Genomic DNA, 5,806 nt, shown 5'->3' with positions numbered 1-5,806 from the left:
ATATAGTTAAAGAGTACCCAAATTATGAGATAGTCCTGGGGCATTCATGGATACAAGACAACAATGCGAATCTAGGAGTATGTCCTTTGCTAGTGTCTATAACTGAAAGGGTCTCCAACAAGCCATCCAATCCTGAAGATTATTTGTTGTCGTATCAACAACTCGCGAATGTGACACAACTTCCTGGGGAGGGCGCATCAACATTTATTCACAGATTCCGGACACAAGTAAGTCTTATTGAACAACCCTTTTTGCAACCAGTCACTCCTCCTTCCGTCAAAGCTTGAGGACTCGATCTGATTATCAACCCATCTGTCACTAGGAGATGCGAATGGGATGTTGGTCCTTTCAAATTTTTTATCAAGAGTTTAGAAGTTGTCTCAGTCAAAGATAAGGAACCTAAGAATCAAGTAGCGGCTCAACGCCCAAATCCATTTCAAGTTGGGGATATAGTAGTGAGGATTGCTTCTCAACCCACTTCGCCAGATTCCGCAGAAGGAAAATACGAGCCGTACCTAGTCGCAGAAGTTATCATGGGAAGATACTGCAAACTCATCAACATTGATAATTTAGAAGGTATAGTAATGCACGCCCGGTGGCTCAAACCTTTCAATACCTAAGATTATGACGCCTTTCCTCCAACGCCCCTTTTAATATTTCCTCTAGCAGTTTCATTTTTCATGCAATATTTGTAATTCCTCCAAAATGATTGCCCTGCTGGCATTCATAATTAGGATTTCAATTTATTAGTTCATCGAAGCATCATTTCCTTTTGAAAAATTACTCCTGAGTCATTTCAGAACAAAATCTCAAGTAAACTCAAAATCGTCACAGAACAATTACCTACTAGTCTGAAACCAGAAAATCGAACGTGTCTCCTGTCAAAAATAACTAAGAGGGGAATATGCAAAGGAAAGAGGAAGAACAATATATTCCATGGAAATTATCTTGCATGCCCTTCTCAGAGAAAGGTCATTTCATATCCCGAAGAGCAGCCTGCTTCAGTGACGAGATAGTCTCTCAACCGCCACCTCTCCTTGCAAAAGATCCCTGGAAGAAGTTTCGTCGTCTGCAATCTTCGAATTCTGGAAATCCCTTCACGGAACCAAAAAGCAGTGAATCTGAAGTTAGCACACGGGGTACTCCCAGATTGCAACTACTTCTTCAGAAACGGCGCGTCAAATCACATTACGCGCGCCATCAATCAGAGATAAAGCCTATTTACCTAACAACCGCGGCGAATGGGAAGTCAAAGGTTCGCGACTGAATCCTCGATCATCATTATTGTTTCCCCTGCTTTGAGTTGTTGTTATTAGGGTTACATGTGGAAATGATAACCATTCACATAAAAAAGCACATCGCCACTTATGCGCCATCTTCCCGTCTGCTACATCACCTCATTAGAATGGGAAGAGCTCAGATTGCAAAATCAGGGTACTAATTATGACACCCGGAGAATGAATATCTCGTGCGGGGATTCTACTGTAACTCTACAGAAGAGTGCTACATCCAAAATTTCAAGACATTGCGATCTTTCCAAGAATTTGGATTTCTTATCGGGAGTTTTCATTCACTCATTCAACTGGAAATATAACATCATGAAAGCAGCATGAATAAAGAACTATTATTTGATGAAGTCCAAGCTCCAGCCACATAAAGCAAAAAAACTACAAAATATCAGAGAAGCATCTGCTAGCTACGAAGATACTTATCTACAAAATAAAATCATAAAGTGGAAAATCCAATTGTCTGCATCAACACCGGGATTAGTGGCGCATTCGGTGGAGACCTCTTTGGAAGCCGCCTCAACATCCTCTCTAGAAGCCGCCTCAACATCCTCCCCAGAAGCCGCCTCAACCTCCCTTTCAGAATCCGCCTCAACATCCTCTCCATAAGCCGCCTCAATCTCCCTTTCAGAAGCTGCTTCAACCCATTCCTTGGAAGCCGCTTCAACATCCTCTTCGGGAGCTGCTTCATCTTGTTCAGAAATCTTTCCAGCAGTCTTTTGAGGATACTCCTCCTCGTCCATATCAGAGTCGAGGATTATGACGCCATTATGAATAGGGTAATCATGTTTATTTTCACTTGGAGGCCGTTCATGCTCAATCATTCGTCGCTTTAGCCGAGCCACAAATCTTTCAGCCCTGGCGCTTGCTGGATGAGATGCTTCATCGTGCCTCCACTTTTCCTCCATGCTAACCAAAGCAAGAAAAGTTTGGACACGCTCTCAAGCGATTCTCAGATGCACGAGGAACATACCCTGTATAGCCTGACCAGCTTCACGAAACAAACAATCTATCTTAGCCAACACCTCTTTGAATGCGGTTATCCTGGGATTCTTAACTCCAAAATCCTTCTCTGGGGAGTTAGAGGAATAATCATCACCAGGAGTTTCCATCATACACTGTAGAAAAGCGTTACGGTTATGTCGACAACTGACGATGAATAATCTAAAAAAATAAATAGTAAACTCTACAAGAGAATACGAACCACGTACCTGAAAGAAGAAAAGTGCAACTCTGAGAGGATCGGTATGAAAAGAAACGCTCAAGTGCTTTCGTTTATATTCCGCAAATTGAAAAGATCCGAGAAGGGAAAGGACTCTCTATCTGTCGTGTATGAAGGATTTAGATGCAGGATATTGATCGCTGTCGTAGGCGTCAAAAATAATTACACTTTCTTACTACTCAAAATATATAATGAAGGAAGGGAAAGAAAGGATCGTTCCCACAGAGAGGTCTTGGGTTGTCAAGATGTTTCGGTTTCCTATATAAAGCAATGGGGGGTTTTATGATTTTTATATAAACTACAATAAAATAAAAGCAAAACAATGAAAAGTAAACACGCAAATCAAGGATGTGAAATATTGGGTAAAGGTTTCATCTTCAATTGTAAACAAGTATTTAATGTATGATTAGAATTCGTATTTAATCTCGCTATCATCAAAATCCCTAGAATACCTTATTGCAAGAATACTCCGTCAATTTCCTAAGTTCACCAACAAACACATTAGAGCTGCGAGTGTGAATTCTACCTACAGAATAACCTAACGCCTTGCGCTAATTAAGTTCAATTTCTAGGAGCATTAAGTTTAAGAAATGGGCTAATCAATGCAATTGTCATACATTGCGCATGCCAGTTCGGACAAAGGTCAATTTCTACATATGATTACAAGAGTATATCACTACAAACCGCAATCATATCATGTTACTCATATTCAAGGTTATCGCTCGATGATGAACCCTAAATTAGCTATAGATATGGATGTGAGTTCAATCAATTCTAGACTTAAATAAACAAACATTCAATCATATTGCAATACATCAATCATGCAATTATTATACGCAGTAGAAATCAAACGATAATATTGAGAGAAAACTAATTCATAAAATCAATAACTTGGTTGCAAAATCCAACTACATCTTTAACCAATAATAAAACTTAGTTACTTGTGTTTTTGGAAATCATCATAGAAATCAAAGAAGAACTATCATATGAAACCCTAGAAAACAAGTAGAAGTCTCCCTAATGGAGATATATCTAGGTTTACAGAAAGACTTTTCTATTTATATGCTTATCCAATTCCCCAAAAGGATACTTTTTCCAAAAGTAGGTCAAGTCTTCTCAAAACCCATCTCCAATTGGTCCACCAAGCCCATGTGTTAAAACATCTCTTCTGGAAATTTTGGGTCCAAAACTGGGTCGCCGAAGTGCTGACGTCATCACCGGAATCCGGTCACTGTCGTCGGAATCTGGTCATCGGAAAATTGACTTTGGCCGCCTTTGTCATCAGAAACTGTCACCAGCAAGTGCATACTCCTAGCAGCTCACCTTTACTTCTCTGCAGTTCAAACATTCACAAGAAGAATCATTTAAACTAATTCCCTATTCTTGCGGAAACACACTCAAAAGCGCGACTCCAAACTCATATATCCCGCGGCCAACTCTTGCATCCAACACGCTCTCCCTTTATGATTCAGTGAAACTTTAAGATTCATGCTTCAAGTTCCAGAATCCATCAACCGGAACTAGTACCACCATCTTACCATTCTCACTGTGTTTTCGCATCATATCTACAGAACTGGATTTTATTCAGGCACTTTGTGCATTTTGCTGTTACTGAGACATGATGTTGTTGTTAAACTCCCAGCCTTCTTATACCTTCTCCCCTGCACAATATGTCCTAACATTCATCTAGTTAATCATTAATTCATTTCCAGCTCCAAATGTTCACACAGACTCCTTGGAAAGCAACACCGTCCCTGCAACTCCAACTTCAGTTTGCTTCACTTCTTTATCACTTCCCTGTAATGCATTCTGCTCTTGCATTAGCTTTATTTTCATTATTCAGTCCTGCTGACCTACACAGCCACAATTCACATCACATTCTCTGCAGCTCCATCTCTTCATTCTGCGACATTTCTCATTCCATTCATAACAAAACCCATCGGAACCATCTCCGCACCCGCATTCACCAACACCACATATCCATGACAGTCATCATATTGCAGCAGCAACAACAACTCCATTGTCTCAGCATCAAGAATTCATTCTTTGTATCTCACCAAGTGCGGCAACACAATCACTAGCCACGGCATAATCAACTTCTTCCTTGTAACTTCTGCAACAATTGCAATTCATTCAGCTTCCAGCACCACCAGCAGCTTGACCACAACAAATGCTCCTGCAATTCCCTCAATTCTTCATCTGCAGTTTCTCAAGGATACCAACAGATAACCATTCTTCTACCTGCCATCAAACCCTGGTTCACTCTTCCATGGCTGCAACATCGAATCACTATCTCAGCTTCAATCTCTCAAATTCATCATCAATAACATATTTCTTCCAGTCTCTCCCTGTAAATCAACAACAACAAAAGTCTTCAATTCCCAACGGTCATCAAACCCATCTTTTAGATCTCACAGATTAACATCATATGAACACACCACCAGAAAAACCCATTTCTTCTGCTCAACACAAAAAACTTTCGAAACCCTTGAAAATCATCACAACAGATCCATCACATTCAACCAGTGAACCCTAAACTGAACCAATTACACATCCACTGTAAACCCATCTCTTTAATTCACATCAGAACTCAAATCTCCATTGCTATCCTCTGATTCATCAAATCGACACAGTAAACCTTCGATTCTCTCTGTTAAAAACCTTAACTTTTATTGACACAAACCCTTGAGTTCATTAATTCTTCATTTCTTCTTCGATCCATGGCAGCAACAGAATTTATTCGCATCTTTTTTCTCTTCATTTAATCTTCTCACTGATTCTCCAATATAAATCTCCTCTGCAGCTGTCTGAATTTGAATAGAAAAGGGGTTGTGTTGTCTGAAACAACAAGACCAATTCGACCTAGTTAGGTCTAATAGTCTGGGACAACTATTAACACCCATGGGTGCTTTTAGTGAGACTCGACTGGTTGTTCTTTATCCTTGACTGGGCTCCAGGTATCAATATCATGCGAAATGACCAAATGGCCCTTCTTGCTCAAACTGGCTGGTTTCTCCTTCTTTTGCGTCGTATGACTCCAAAGCACCTAGTAACTCAAAACGAAACATAAGATACATAATTTACAAGAAAACTCGCTTAGAAAGCATAAACATTGATATAAATCTAGGTGTTTATCACACCTATCAGATATCAACTGATTAGATGCTTATCTACCTAGAGATAATTGGCGTATGCTAGGAGGACGATCACTGCGCGCCTTGATACTTCATCAAACGTGTCTTGCTCAAAGACCGAGCCGACCTCTATCCTGATAACGCGTGTCAAACTTTTCTCATGA

At 40.2% G+C, this 5,806-nt stretch overlaps 1 long non-coding RNA gene across 1 annotated transcript; it reads right to left on the bottom strand.

Moving 5' to 3' along the window:
- Nucleotides 1-1,654: 1,654 nt before the first annotated feature.
- On the bottom strand, nt 1,655-5,362 carry LOC113282466. The gene is made up of 3 exons (XR_003326962.1): nt 3,599-5,362; nt 2,498-2,609; nt 1,655-2,404 (listed from the first exon to the last, which is right to left on the bottom strand). It is a non-coding gene; the product is annotated as an uncharacterized LOC113282466 (long non-coding RNA).
- Between the last annotated feature and the right edge of the window lie 444 nt (nt 5,363-5,806).

The sequence above is a fragment of the Papaver somniferum genome, chromosome 5 (assembly GCF_003573695.1).
Source record: "Papaver somniferum cultivar HN1 chromosome 5, ASM357369v1, whole genome shotgun sequence".
NCBI classification, from domain to species: Eukaryota; Viridiplantae; Streptophyta; class Magnoliopsida; order Ranunculales; family Papaveraceae; genus Papaver; species Papaver somniferum.
This window is presented reverse-complemented; position numbering and strand designations above follow the sequence as displayed.